The following is a 15134-nucleotide window of genomic DNA, read 5'->3' on the forward strand; positions in this document are numbered from 1 at the left end:
ACCTCTGAATTAATACAGTCAGGTATTGTACCTGGTTAGCATTACAACATATTGCCCCATTTAACATGTATTGCACATGCTTCATTATGTGCACTGTTTACTTTCCTGAGAACTTTAGACAGACTTTATTCCAGTTTATTAGTTTATCAGGCAGTTTCTTGCTGCAATCTTTGCACACCCAACACCCTAGCACAGTACTACTTCCTATAAAGGAAATCACTTACATCCTTCAGGCAGTAACAAATTACAAGAGAGAACTTTATTACTCTCAGAATCCCTTGGCAATAAACAATTTGTCACCGTCTCTTTGATAATTGTATAATGCCTTCTTTTCTGCACAACACACAGCTTCTACCTTAGCACTTTCCATCATTCACAGAGAATTTTGGTCCCAATCCACGCTTTGAAAATGAATACCTGAAAAAAAGAAAAAGCATAACTGTCATAAATGCTTACATTTGAGAGATAATATTCATTGTAAGAAGAAAAAGAATAGACTTAATATACCTGGAGTAAAGGTTTCCATAGACAGCATGTTCTTCTATTCCTGAACAAACTAAACTGTTAACACTTATCCACATAAATAAGCATCTTGTATTTTCCCACAATAGCCCTAAGTCATAAACCTATTAACTCTTGTTCCAGTCTCCCATAGTTGTGCATGTCCCATTAGTTCTTTAGGAATGATTTTGATACATTTAAAACTTCTGTGGGGTAGATATTCAAAGAGGTTAACCAGGCAGGAGAGGCTCCTGCCAGATTAAATTCCACTGAGCCAGCCAGCAACCAATATTCACTGGCACAACTGGGTAGTGCCACTGAATATTGCCACAAACTATTTATTTAGATTTTGCTCACACCTTTTTCAGTAGTAGTAATTCAAGGTGAGTTACATTCAGGTACACTGGATATTTCTCTGTCCCAGGAGGGCTCAAAAATCTAAGTTTGTACCTGAGGTAATGGAGGATTAAGTGATTTGCCAAAGATCACAAGGAGTAGCTATGGGATTTGAACCAGCCACCTCGGGATTACAAGACCAGTGCTCTAAACACTAGGCTACTCCTCCACTAGCAACATTCCATGTAGAAGCCTGCCCTTGCAGATCAGCAACACGGGCGCGCAAGCTTCTGTTTCTGTGAGTCTGACGTCTCACAGAAACAGAAGCCTGCGCGCCCGTGTTGCTGATCTGCAAGGGCAGGCTTCTACATGGAATGTTGCTAGTGGAATTCCATGTAGAATCTCAAATAGTAGCAACAGAATCTCAAATAGTACCAACATTCCATGTAGAACCCCAAAAAAATATTGATTTGGATTTTGCTCACACCTTTTTCAGTAGTAGTTCAAGGTGAGTTACATTTAGGTACTCTGGATATTTCTCTGTCCCAAGAGGGCTCACACTTTAAGTTTGTACCTGATGCAATGAAGAGTTAAGTGATTTGCCCAAGATCACAAGGAACAGCAGTGGGATTTGAACTGGCCACCTCTGGATTGCAAGACTGATGCTCTAACAACTAGGCCACTCCTGTTTGGGACAGCCCAGGAACAGAGTTTGGGTGAAGCTGCAATGTATCCGGTTAGCAGGGATATTTGGTCTGCTAACTGGCTAAATGCATATAGTTAAGACAGCAAAAAGACTGTCCTGATTTTATACACCAAGTTAACTGGGCACCAGGGCTGCTGAGAGGGGACCAGGGTGGCAAAATTCCCCGGGCCTGGCCTCCAAGGGAGGGGCCCGAGCTTGTGCCCAGTTCCAGCAAGCTTCTTCCTGCCTGCTTCTGGGTTTGTCCTCTCCTGCTCCTGCGTGCCGCCCAGCAGTGGCGTTCCTGGCCTGGATGGCACCCGGGGTGGATGGCGCCCCCCCTGCTAAATGACACCTCCTCCCTCTGGCAAAATGACACACCCCCGGGTGCACACCGCTGGGGGGGGTGCCGTGGCGCGCGCCAGCTCCGAGTTCGCTAACTTGCTCGTTTGCTGCAGCTCCCTCTGCCCCAGAACAGGAAGTAACCTGTTCCGGGGCAGAGGGAGCTGCAGCGAACGAGCGAAGATAGTGAACTTGGAGCAGGCGCGTGCCGCGGCACACCCCCCAGTGGCGTGCACCCGGGGCGGACCGCCCCCACCGCCCCCCCCCCCTTGGTACGCCACTGCCGCCCAGGACCCAGATGATTACATTAACGTGATATCATCCGGGTCCTGACTCCTCCCGGCACACAGGAGCACTAGAACAGGAGAGGACAGAGTGAGGGAGCAGCGCAGCAGGGACTGAGCAGAAAGGTGCAGATGTGGGTGCATTCGCATTTGGCAGCCCGGGGGGGGGGGAGCGCACGGAGGTGCAGTCCTGCCTCAGACCCTGCTGTGTCTCTCGGCGGCCCTGCTGGGCACCGGCTTGAATATTAGCTGGTACCTGATTATCTTCCAGGTCCATGCACATACACAGATATTTAGTGTCAGGAGCCGTGCATACCCCAGCATTGAATATCCAGGGTTAGTTCAGCCCACAGCTGTAAGTGGCTTACAAACCGCTGACTGCTGTGGGCTGATTATTACCCCTTGTATGCTTTGGGGAATAAAATAGAAATGCTAGAAGCAACCTGCTTATTTTACTATTAACATTAGAAGGTCTTGAAAATGGAGTCATGATATGAGGCTCTGTAGCGAGAAATCTCAGAGCAGCGTCTGGAAATATTTTTTCATGAAGAATTTTCCCTGGAGTAGATGATAGTGGCTAAAGTAATAAAGGACAGGCCAAGAGTGTCTAGTAGCCTCCAGGAACAGAAAAATTGAGAGGGCTGATATTCAAAAGCATTGTGCACTTGGCAGCTGGCCTACCTCTATAAGTACAATTTTAAAACAAATTTCTAGCAGCTCTATGTATAACTTTACCATTTTATTTGTACAATGTCTAATGATATTTTTAAAAATGGCATACTTTGGGGGTACAGGGAGGGTAGGAGAAAAGTAACACATTCAGCTGCTGAATGTGCAAATTAGACCTCCAAGTATACAATTTATTTGTGCGCAGCATCTCTAACATCCCCACCCCCACCCCCCACCCCTGCACACACAGACACCCACCTCCTTCCCCCAGCACACACCACTTACATCCCCCTCCCCCATCCACTCTGGGATCCATCTCTCCTACCCCATCCCCAAGCTGCTGGCGATGACCTGAGATTTTTAGGAGCAGAAAATGTGTCAGAGTCCTCTCCTTTGGGGCTCCCACTGTCCTCACAATCCTCACTCCATCCTGCTGCCTCTGCTGCACCCTGAAAATCTGGCCACCTGATTGGCTGGGTGTCAGATCTGCTGCTAGGCCCAGCACCCAACAAGGGAGTGTGTGCTGCCCTTGAGGAACCTGGCCTCTCAGTTGTCCCACTGGCTTCAGGTGTTGTGGGTCCCATCGTTGGATGTTTTGAGGGTAGTTGCTGCTCGACAGCTAAGGAGGGTGCAGCAAAAATTGGCTGGGCTGTGTGGCCACTGGTGGCACCTGCAACTGGTGTGAAGGGTGTTGGTGCAGGACTGGTGGCCAGGTGGAGGCTCAGGTGCTTGCTGTGTTGGCACTGTGCTTTGCAATGCTGCCGTGTAATCCTGGGAAAATTACTGGTTAGCCCCGAAAAAGCAATTTAACTGTCCAGGAGTCATTTCTGGCTGGTTAAATTGCTTTGAATATCGACCCAAGCGTTTTCTCTTGCTGGTCCTCAGTTTTGGAGCACCTTACCTAGCACATCATCTTTTGAATCTGATTACTTGACCTTCAGAAAAATCTTAAAGACCATTTTGTTTACCTGAGCTTTGGAGTAAGCAAGGTGAGCATATTCATTTTACTGAGATGTTTAGGTGTGTAGTTTGATCAAAGGTCATTTGTTCCCTGTGATTTTTTTTTCAGATGTTTTATTATAACACACCCAGAATGTTTAGATGGGTAGGCTATAAATGTTTATAAATAAAATAAATAAATATATTGCCAACTCAGCCAGTCAAGTCTCGGAAGCCATATTAGAAGAAAAGATAATTTAGGGGTCCTTTTACTAAGCTGTGGGGAAAAGGGTCCTGCGGTAGTGGAAGGGGCCATTTTTCCCATGCACCAGGGCCCTTTTTACCACAACAGGTAAAATGCCCCCCCCCCAAAGATGGCCACGTGGTAAGATAATCCTTACCACGTGGCCATACGGCAGGGAGCACTTACTGCCACCCATTGAGGTAGAAGTAAGAGCTCCTGCAGTAACTCGGCAGTAACTGGACAGCATGCAGCGATGTCCAATTACCGCTGGGTTAGCACTGTACTACAGAAAAAAAATTCCAGAGTGCTGGAAAAAGCGTGCGCTCCAGCCGGAACTACCGCCGATGACTCCATTGGGCTGGCGGTAGTTCCGGATTAGCAAGCAGTAAGCCCGCTTTGAGCTTACCGCCGCTTTGTGAAAGATCCCCTTAGTGACTCCATCACATCACTAATGAGCCCTTTGGAATCCTTCTAATTCATGGTTCTCCCCCCTAAAATTAATTAATCTCTACAGTGTATCATCAGACTTCTTTGTGTTATGAAGTTTTTCTAGCTGTGCAAACCTGACTTTTCAATCATCAACCTCAGCCCACATTTTGTAATAGCTGTAAATAAAGATATAATTTGTCCCCACAAGACAGCTTTGGCAGCATTCCACACTGTAAATAAGCCACTTCATTGCTGTAATTACATTATATTTATTCTTTCTAGACATGAGAACATTTCATCATAAAGACTGAATCAGTGAGCAAAGGTCTATTCATAGATCAAATTCTCTAATGTATTGTCATTTAGTTGATCTAAATCAAAGCTAACATAAGAACAATCAGATGGTAGGATAGTAGCAATATTCTGTGACCACGAATATACATGAGCAGAGTATTTACCCCCACCCCTACCCCACAAAGGAGCTTGCATACCACTGATATCTTAGAGCGAGCATTAACAGTAAATTTGGGAGACGGAGGTCATATTCCACATGTAAATTGTGAACCATACCTTTTCTTCCTACCTGGGAGAGCTACAAATCCTCTAAAGCAGCCCTGGAGGCAGTGACGTAGGAAGGGGGGGGTGGTGGGGCGGTCCGCCCCGGGTGCACGCCACTGGGGGGGTGTCGTCTCTGTTGGTTCCTTGCTCCCTCTGCCCCGGAACAGGTTACTTCCTGTTCCGGGCAGAGAGAGCAAGGAACCAATGGAGCCGATGCAGCTCCCAGCGACGTGGACTCGGGGGCGAATCGGTCCTCCCACCGCCCCTCGCTTCTAAACTAAGTAAGATCGCGCTCCGGGGGAGGGGGCGCGCCGGAGGGGGGGCGCAGTGCTGCACCTGGGGGGGGGTGCGCAGCGGCGACCCGCCCCGGGTGTCAGCCGCCCTTGCTACGGCACTGCCTGGAGGGGAAGGGGCCATGGGTGCAGAAGCAGTGGAGGGCAGGAGAGAGGGATTTGGAGAGTTAACTCTTTGTTTTTGCTTATTGCTCATACCTGTTTTTCAAAACTTGGTTCTCTTGTTCTAATTCACCATTTAACTACCTAACCCCAAGAGAATAAATAAAACCTGGTGAAAAATACCTTATCCTTGCCTGATCTTCCACTACTATAATTGTTGTTCCCGCTGTGAGAAAACGGAATACTAAATTTAGAGCACACACAGATTCCTTTGATAAAGCCCAGGAAAATTGAGAGCAAAATGAGACCCTGTCGGGTTTAAAGATAAGTGTGCTAATTATTTCTAAGAAGCAACAATATTGAAGGTTTTCTTGGAAATTAAAATACATTTTTAAAAAGCATACGAATAAAATAAAAGGAAGAAATTAAAAGGACAATATGGAGGTTTTTTGAACTGATGATGATATGTGGTCCTGCAGGTTACTAAAGAAAGACGGGCACTCTGGACGTACAGAAGCTATTTCCTCCATTTTTCTCCTCTCTTAATGGTTAACATGACAGATTGAGACCACATCTAGTGTTTACTTCAACTACTATAACCTCTTCCTTGTAATGACCCTACCTCCACATGATCCTGACATGAATGTAGATTGTGAGCTCATGAAGAGATGCTTTCTTTGCTGTGCCCTTCACAGCAGAAGAAGGTGGAGATCCTGAAGAGAAGCTGCCAGTAGCACTAAAAGACTGAGCAGATCCCAGACTGCCTTCCTCACCCTGCTGGGAGAAAAGGGAAATGGGACTTGATATACCATCTTAAGTGGTTTACATATATTCAGGTAGCTATTTTGTAACAGGGGCAATGGAGAGTTAAATGGCTTGCCCACAGTCACAAGGAGCTGCAGTGGGAATTGGACTCAGTTCCCCAAGATCAAAGTCCACTGCACTAACCACTAGGCTACTCCTCCACACAAAATACACTTCTGAAAGGGCATACAAGGATTTCAAAATGAAATTCTCAAGAGCGTACATTTATTTTCAGATGAATGATAAAAGATGACAAATGAGGAGATTTTTTGTTTATATACCTTTAAATTAACTGAATGAATGAGGGGCTAGTTTTAGCTGAATCCTCATTCAGTCTATTCATTCATGCTGCCAGTGTTATGTTATATTCCTATAATGGGATCTACCAATGGACTTTGCAGCAATGTGCATCATTTGAACATTTTTCCCTTGATAATCCACCATGTCTAAACATTTTTCAATCTCTGTCACACAATGATTATCTTCATATCTGAATGGCAGAATAAAGAGAAAGCCTCATGTATAACAAATATCTCTCTTCCCTAACAGCTTCTCCTCTGTAGTGCTCCCTAAGATAGGTCAGCAAAAAATGTTAACATCCTTGGAATGCTCCTTGCTTGTGCTATCTAAGATTCCCAAACCTTACTTGGTTATTCTTCAATCTACTTGGTTTTTGAGATACCAATGATGCTAGCCTGACAATCTAACTAGTTGTGAGGTCCCAAGGACAGGTTTAAGAAGTCCCCCCTTATTCATTGGAATTTGCCTATTTTCAAAATAATGAATACAAATTACAATGGCTAGGTCTTGACAATATAACAGTCGTAATTCTTGTGAACCTCCACAGCTCTCTGCAACAATACCTGTTTCCCTCATACTCTAAGCACAGAAATTAGAGTCTTTTGACAATGTAAAATGTGTAATCTCCTTTGTCAGTCTCTGAGACTCCTATTACTCCCCTGTTGCAGTGTTTATGTTAGTTTTCCAAATCATTTTGTTTATGTCTGATCTTCTCATAGTCTTATGTGCCCTCTGTTTCTTTTGAAAATAGTCATATAATTAATCTGGTCGCTGATAATAATGTCCATTTTGTGATACTTGAACCTCTAAGGTTTTATCTTCAGAATGATATATATTCTTGTCCTGAACAGCTTTATTTAGGTCACCTGCTGACAGATATCTGACTTGGTAACCGATGAATCTGAGAATTCTTTGACTATTCAGATTTCTCAAGTCTTTAGCTGCACACTGCAGTGAACAATGTTTCTTGATTCACTTTAGAAATTTTTACAGCATATTGCTGATACAAAACATTAACTTTGACTCCCTATACTGCAACAATCTTCAATATAAAAATTTGTAAAAAGTCATGTAGTAGTTAGAATAACATATTTTCTAACTTCCCAAATATCTACAGAGAATTCTCAGGCAAATATAAATAATTAAACAAACACACCATATCACCAGGTGCAGATGGCCATTAAGAGCGAGCACCTGGGGTTAGACATAAACTGCATTTTCTTTTTTTTCTTTTTTTTTTGCTTCAGATGGTCCCCTGTCTTTATATTAATTATTCCTTTCACATATTCATTCCAGACTGAGAGCTTTCCATTTCAGTTTTCAAAGGACAGTACTGCCAAACATTCTTATTACACTAAAACATATTCACACCTAATTTACTAGTTTCTCTTCTAGGGCACTTCATTTATTTATTTTCTTTTATTTTTATTTATTTATTTATTTATTTATTTATTAGGATTTATAACCTGTCTTTTTGAAGGAATTCACTCAAGGCGGTGTACAGTAAGAATAGATCAAACATGAGCAATAGACAATTACAGCAGTAAAAATATTCAAATAACAATAAAATTATGGCATGGAGGGGCATAATCAAACGGGGCACCCAAGTTTTCCTGAGGACGTCCTCACAGAACGTCCCGCGAAGGGGCAGGGAAACCTGTATCATCGAAACAAGATGGGTGTCCATCTTTCGTTTCGATAATACAGTCATGGACGCCTAAATCTCAACATGTAGGTCGACCTTAGAGATGGTCATCCCCGATTTTCAGCTTTAATGTAAACCTTGGACGCCCATCTCAGAAACGACCAAATCCAAGCCATTTGGTCGTGGGAGGAGCCAGTATTCGTAGTGCACTGGTCCCTCTCACATGCCAGGACACCAACCAGGCACCCTAGGGGCACTGCAGTGGACTTCAGAAAAAGCTCTCAGGTGCATAGCTCCCTTACCTTGTGTGCTGAGCCCCCCCAAACCCACTCCCCACATCTGAACACCACTACCATAGCCCTTAGGGATGAAGGGGGGCACCTAGATGTGGGTACAGTGGGTTTGTGATGGGTTTTGGAGAGCTCACATTTACCACCACAAGTGTAACAGGTAGGGGGAGATCGGCTTGGGTCCGCCTGCCTGAAGTGCACTGCAGTACCCACTAAAACTGCTCCAGGGACCTGTATACTGCTGTCATGGAGCTGGGTATGATATTTGAGGCTGGCATAGAAGCTGGGAAAAATATTTTTAAACATTTTTTTAGTGTGGGTGGGGCTTAGTGACCACTGGGGGAGTAATGGGAGGTGATCCCCGATTCCCTCCGGTGGTCATCTGGTCATTTAGGGCACTTTTTTGTGGCTTGGTAGTAAAAAATTAGGACCAAGTAAAGTCGTCCAAGAGTTCGTCAGGGACATCCTTCTTTTTTCCATTATCAGCTGAGGATGCCCATGTGTTAAGCACGCTCCAGTCCCGCCTTCACTATGCTTCTGACACGCCCCCATGAACTTTGGTTGTCCCCTTGACGGAAAGCAGTTAAGGACGCCCAAAATCGGCTTTCAATTATGCCGATTTGGGCGACCCTGTAAGAAGGATGCCCATCTTCCAATTTGTGTTGAAAAATGGGCACCCTTCTCTTTCAAAAATAAGCCTGATAGTATACTACTTACAATGTCAACACAATATATAGAACATTATAATTGATACTGAAGGGTAAAGCAAAGATAGAACATATAGATAGGTAAGAGAGTAAGAAGAGTTAGAAAGTAGGGTGACTAATTAAAGAAAGTTGCACATGAGGTCAGAGAGGTGGTTAAATATTAGCTAGCATAGGGGTGGGTAAACATGTCTTGTTGCAGTATTTGCAGCCCGAGTCACTCCTTGTGTGTGTTAGACTAACATGTTAGTTACTTCTTCCATTAAAGGCCTGGTTGAAGAGCCAAGCTTTCACCTGTTTCCTGAAGTAGAGATAGTCTTGTGTTAAGCGGAGCTTTTCAGGCAGTGCATTTCAGAGTGTGGGGGCTACTCCGGAGAAGGCTCGCGGGTATCACATCGTGTAATGTCTTTTGGATGCATCACCCAGAGTACTCTTCATGAGCACAGTTCTCATTTCTTTTTCTTTTTCTTTCTTTGCTTCACATCTGAATTCACCTCTTCACTGCTTAGCACTTACATAGAACCTTCTATCACCTCTGTATTCCAGAAGCCCAAATGAAAGATTTCCACTTCAGACATCTCTTTTCAAGGGCAATTATGAGGGCAGTTCTATAAAGGGTTGCCTATATTTAGGCTCCTACAGGGCACTTAATTGAAGTCTATTCTATAAAGGAAACTGGGCACCTACTTTTCTGTGAGCCCAAGGGCGACCATCTGGTATGGAACTTGAAGTTGATGGGGGGTGAGCACCATCCTGAGGTTGGGCCCTTGGCAGCCATGGCCGGCCCGGATGGGTATCAAATTGCTTGCCGAGGTTCTGCCAGTGAGGGAAAAGAGGGGTTGGGGAGTGTTTTGTGTGCTAAAAGGTCTCATGCCTTCCTGGCCTTCTGCCGTGCCTTAGTCCTATTGGGCAATTAAATGTTTAATCCTGTGGTGGAAAGGCTCCTCCAACCAGAGCCTTCCATAAGCAGTCAGGTGGGTTTGGGGTGGAGAGACTTTAAAAGTTGATGCCTCCAAATGGATTCCTTTCCTGCTCCTCGGAGGCGGTGGGCTTTTGTGCCTGGTTTGTCATGATGGCGGAAGATGGATTATTCTGTGGAGTTGTCCCTGCTTGCCTGGGATTTCTTTTCTGCTTCTCTGGACCGGATGAGGGATTTGTTTCCTCTCTACTAGGCCATTCTAGCAACTGTGGTTTCCCACCCCCACCCCTCAAAAGAAGCTGTGTATGCAGCTATTGCTGATGATTCTGCCCTTCAGTCCTCAGCCTAAAATAAAGGGGAGGAAGGTTGCTGTACTGACACCCATACAGAATCCTACTACTGAACAGCAGCCTGATGCCATTCTCAGTCTTCCCGAGGCAGGCTGTGCCTTGCTGCTGGGTACAGTGGCTTTGGGTGGGATAGGTTTAACAGTGATATCATCAGTATTGAGGCCTGCCTTCTGTCCCTTGGGATAGCCCTCACACTGCGGATCAGATGTGTGTGGTTGCCCTGTTAGACTTTCCCAGGGTTCTGCCCAGTTCTCGCCCTCAGCTCCTGAGTCTGAATGGGATGAGCGAGAGGAGAATTATTTTGATTACCTGCTCCCATGTTCTTGGGGACTCCCCTCCCTTTCTTAGTAGGACCATCCCAGGTCTAGAAGGCCTTGGGACTGAGAGGAATGGGATTGCCCACACTGTGTTTGTGATAGCTGTGGGCTGTGTGGGAGGGATAGTGAGAGGAGGGCTGGGCAGGGCCCCCAGCGGTATTTGGATACTGCTCCTGCTTCTTCTTTCTCTCCACAGTTTTTGTTGGATATCGAGGACTATGGGGGACCTCCACAGCAGTCTAATGGGGGCTTTGTGGACCATTCCCAGGTGTGTCTTTTGGCGCCAGTCTGGCATTCTTCACCTGCAGGATCATCCACTTCTTTTGCGACCCCTGCAGCGCTGCTCCCTTGTGCTGGAAATCCAAGTGAGGTTGGCCCGGCTTTGCCAGCTGTCCATGCTGGGGAGTCCTTGTCGAGTAATAGAGCTAAGAAAAAGTCTAGGTCAGCGAAAGCTAAGAAGGATAAAGGTAAAAAGGGAAGAGTGTCTTCTTCCTCTTCTAGAGCCAAGAAAAAGTCAAGAAGAGGTGCTGTTAGGACTTCCAGAGCAGGACAGAACTTCATTGGTAAGTTATTTGCTGGGAAATTGCTTTTAAACTTGGGGAAAGTTAGACTTGGAGTTAAATAGGTAATCTCAGTGTCTTTATTTTTTAAGTTACTCTACTCATAGGAGCCAGCTCTGTGGATGCTGTGGGTGCTTGAGCACCCCCAATATTGAGAGAATTCCATGTATGTATCCATAGAAGGGATATTTCCATTGGGCTTAGCACCCCCAATAATTTTGAAAAGTCGGTTCCTATGACTCTACTTATTTAGCAAAAGCAGTTTAAAGGATGGGGTTTTCTTTATTTAGCACTTAGTATGCTAGTTCCATAGGCTAGAAGTTAAGGGACTATTCTAGAGTTTACCAGAGCATCAGTGTAGAGCAGAGCTGATACTCACAGGAAATCCCAGTTTAGAGTTTTAACTTTAGATTGCAACACAGCTTAGTTTCCATAGTGTAAAGCCCTTTCCCCAACTTTCTGTCCCAGCCTACAGCATTAGAATACAAAGCAGGGCCTAGTTCAGTCTTTATTCCCAGCCACCCACAGCACATTTCTTCATTTATAGTCAATTATTCTAATTAGGATAATAATAGGGGTGTCTTCATTACAAAGTTTTAATTACATTTCATTACTTTCTGAGAAGCAAACACTAAATAAATCACATAAAATATAATATACTCTAAAGGCTTTTTATATTAGTCTATTATCCCTAGTACCTTAACAAGTTTTAAATTATTAAACAACTCAGTAATACTAAGCTGCAGACAGCAGTCCAGCAGCAAGAGAGATGCTATCCAGTCTTTTGCAGTGAGTGTCACATGTATGATTATCTCCCAGTTGGTGAGAGGTTATATGTGTGTGTCAAATGCAAAGAGCTTCTAGCTCTTAGAGAATGAGTCTGTTCTCTTGAGGCTAGAGTTGCAGAATTTGAGAAGCTGAGGGAGACAGAGAGGTATATAGAGGAGACCTACCAGGACAGTGTAGAGATGTCCCACCTCCAGTCTGGCCGCTCCTGGTGAAGTAGGAAGTAATCCTGTAGCCAGAACCTGCCTACCAAGGGATGCAATATCCTCTTTCACCAGGGATGTGTCTCCAGGAACTTCTTCCCAGGACAGAAAGGTTAGGATATCTATTGTAGTTGGTGATTTGATCATTAGGCATATAGATAGCTGAGTGGCTGGTAGACATGAGGATTTCCTGGTGATTTGCCTGCCTGGTACGAAGGTGATGGACATCACATATCACCGAGATAGGATTTTAGATAGTGCTGGAGAGAAGCTTGGCTGTCTTGTACAGCAGACACCAATGACATATGAAAATGTTGGAGGGAGGTTCTGGAAGCCAAATTTAGGGGTCCTTTTACGTAGCTGCGGTAAAAAGAAGCCTGCGGTACTGTAGGCACAGGTTATGTGCACTCACAGAATTATTTTTCAGCGCGCCTGTAAAAATGGCCTCTTTTTTCCCCCGAAAATGGATGTGCGGCAAAATCAAAATTGCCACGCATCCATTTTGGGTCTCAGACCTTACCGCCAGCCATTGACCTAGCGGTAAAGAATTTGTGCAGCCAGAAAATAAAAAATATTTTTCAGATGCATGTGGCGGATGCATGCCAAAAATGAAATTACAGCAAGAGCCACGTGGTAGTCAGGCGGTAAATCCATTTTGGTGTGTGTTGGGCGCGCGTAGACACTTACACAGCTTAGTAAAAGGGGACCTAAGGCTCTTAGGTAGAAATATGAAGACCAGATACTCCAGGGTAGTATTTTCAGAAAAGCTCTCCGTTCCACATGCAGGACCCAAAAGGCAGGCAGAGCTCCGAAGTCTCAGTGAATGGTTGAGACAATGGTGCAGGGATGACAGATTTAGATTTGTTAGAATTGGGCAACATTCTAGGAAAGGGGGATCCTATTCCAAAATGATGGACTCCACCTTAACCGGGATGGAACCAGGCTGCTGGCGCTAACTTTTAAAAACCTGTTAAACTAAAATGAGGAGTAAAGCTGACAGTCACCCAGGAGCATATGGAAAGAGCAAGGTAAAGAATGCATATTATCCCCACCAACTTCTAAGCTTATACATGCAAGGAGAAAACAAAATTTGAAGTGTCTGTATACAAGTGCTAGAAGCCTAAAAAAAATAAGATGGGAGAGAGTATACAGCATTAAATGATGAGGTAGATATAACAGGATCTTCGAGACATGGTGGAAGGAGGATAATCAATGGGACACTGTGTTAACAGGGTACAAATTATATCGCAATGGTAGAGTGGATCAAATTGGGGGGGGGGGGGGTTGTGCTATACGGGTGTGCTATATTGAGTAAAAAAAATAAATATTCTACATGAAATAGAGAGTAGCATGGAATTATTATGGATAGAAATTCCATATGTGAAGGGAAGGAGTATTCTTTTAGGACTGTACTACCATCTGTCAGGACAGAACGAACAAATAGGTGAAGAAATGTTTAGAGAAAGTAGGAAAGCCATCAAATTTGGCAACAGTATAATAGTGGGTGATTTCAATTACCATCGGAATAGGTAGAATATATTATCAAACAAAAACACACCTTCCTACCTTGTATACATTTTTGAACCAGAGTGAATTGGAGACGGCGAGACGTGAAGAGCTTGGACTGTCTTTAATTATGGAAATACTAGTAACAAAAGCCCGTTTCTGAGACCAATGAAATGGGCGCTAGCAAGGTTTTCATCGTAGTATGTATGTTTGTGAGAGTGACTGTGTGAGAGAGACAGAGTGAATGTGCAAGTGTGTGTGTGTGTGTGTGTGTGTGTGTGACATAGAGTGAGGCTGTCTGTGTCAGAGTGTGTGTGTGAGAATATGAGTGAGTGTGTGTGTGAGAAACAATGAGAGTGTGGGGCAGGGGCCCCCCTCCATGTCCCGCCCTCCTTCCCCCTCCCCCCTATGTTCCCTCCCCCACTATCCTTGGGATACACATTTGTTGAAATCTTGTTTGTATTGTATTGTATTGTGATAACATATTTTATTGTTAAGTACTATGAATGTTGTTTGTTGAGCAATGAAGTAGTGTATAAAAAAAGGTTTAAAATAAATGAAACCCAGAAGACATTTCTGAAAATAACTGGGGTCTCAGTCATAGGTACCTGGTCTGTGGGTGTAGTGATGCTGAGCACCGCCAGTATTCATGAAGGTCCTTTCTTATGTCCTTTGAGGTGTAATTTGTGCAGTCATTTTGAAACGGGAGTGAAGAACGTAAGCTTTGCAGCCCTGCTGTGTTCCAGCTAACTGCAGTCGTTTGTTGCTGCAGGTTTGCCTGCTTTCAGTTTCAAGTGCATTCCAGCCTTTCGGGGTCATGGCCCTCCCACTGCGATGTTAAAGCTGGCTCTGTCCTTCCCTCCAACATTCAGGCAGGCTGGCTGGCTGACTGGCTCCCTCCCTCCGATGTTCAGACTGCCTGCCTCCCTCTCACGTTCATGCTGTGCTGAGGAGGGGGGCACTGATAGGTGATCCTTAGGCAGGGAGAGGAAAACGTCAGTGCCTATGGTCTCAGCAAGTGTAGTGAACAACATAAGCTTTGGAGCCCTGGTGTGTTCCAGCTAACTGCAGTCCTGTGTTGCTGGAGGTTTGGCTGATTTCAGTTTGAACTGCATTTCAGGCTTTTAGGGTGGTGGCCCTCCCAGTGTGACCTTAAAGCTGGCTCCATCCCTCTGTCCGACGTTCAGGCAGGCAGGCTGGCTGGCTCGCTCCCTCCCTGCCTCCAACGTTCAGGCTGCCTGCCTGCCTGCCTCCCTCCCTGCATGTTGATGCAGTGCCAAGGAGGGGGGCACTGACAGGTGATTCGTAGGCAGGGGAAACTCCTCAGTTTTTGGTGGGCGATGCAATTTGTTCAGTGTATTTGCTCCGCCC

General features: G+C 44.9%; 1 long non-coding RNA gene across 1 annotated transcript; it reads right to left on the minus strand.

The window, feature by feature from the left end:
- Positions 1–240: 240 nt before the first annotated feature.
- Positions 241–14519, minus strand: LOC115462507. Its single transcript, XR_003940880.1, has 3 exons — positions 14372–14519; positions 6002–6156; positions 241–417 (listed from the first exon to the last, which is right to left on the minus strand). It is a non-coding gene; the product is annotated as an uncharacterized LOC115462507 (long non-coding RNA).
- Between the last annotated feature and the right edge of the window lie 615 nt (positions 14520–15134).

The sequence above is a fragment of the Microcaecilia unicolor genome, chromosome 2, assembly GCF_901765095.1.
Source record: "Microcaecilia unicolor chromosome 2, aMicUni1.1, whole genome shotgun sequence".
In the NCBI taxonomy this organism is placed as follows: domain Eukaryota; kingdom Metazoa; phylum Chordata; class Amphibia; order Gymnophiona; family Siphonopidae; genus Microcaecilia; species Microcaecilia unicolor.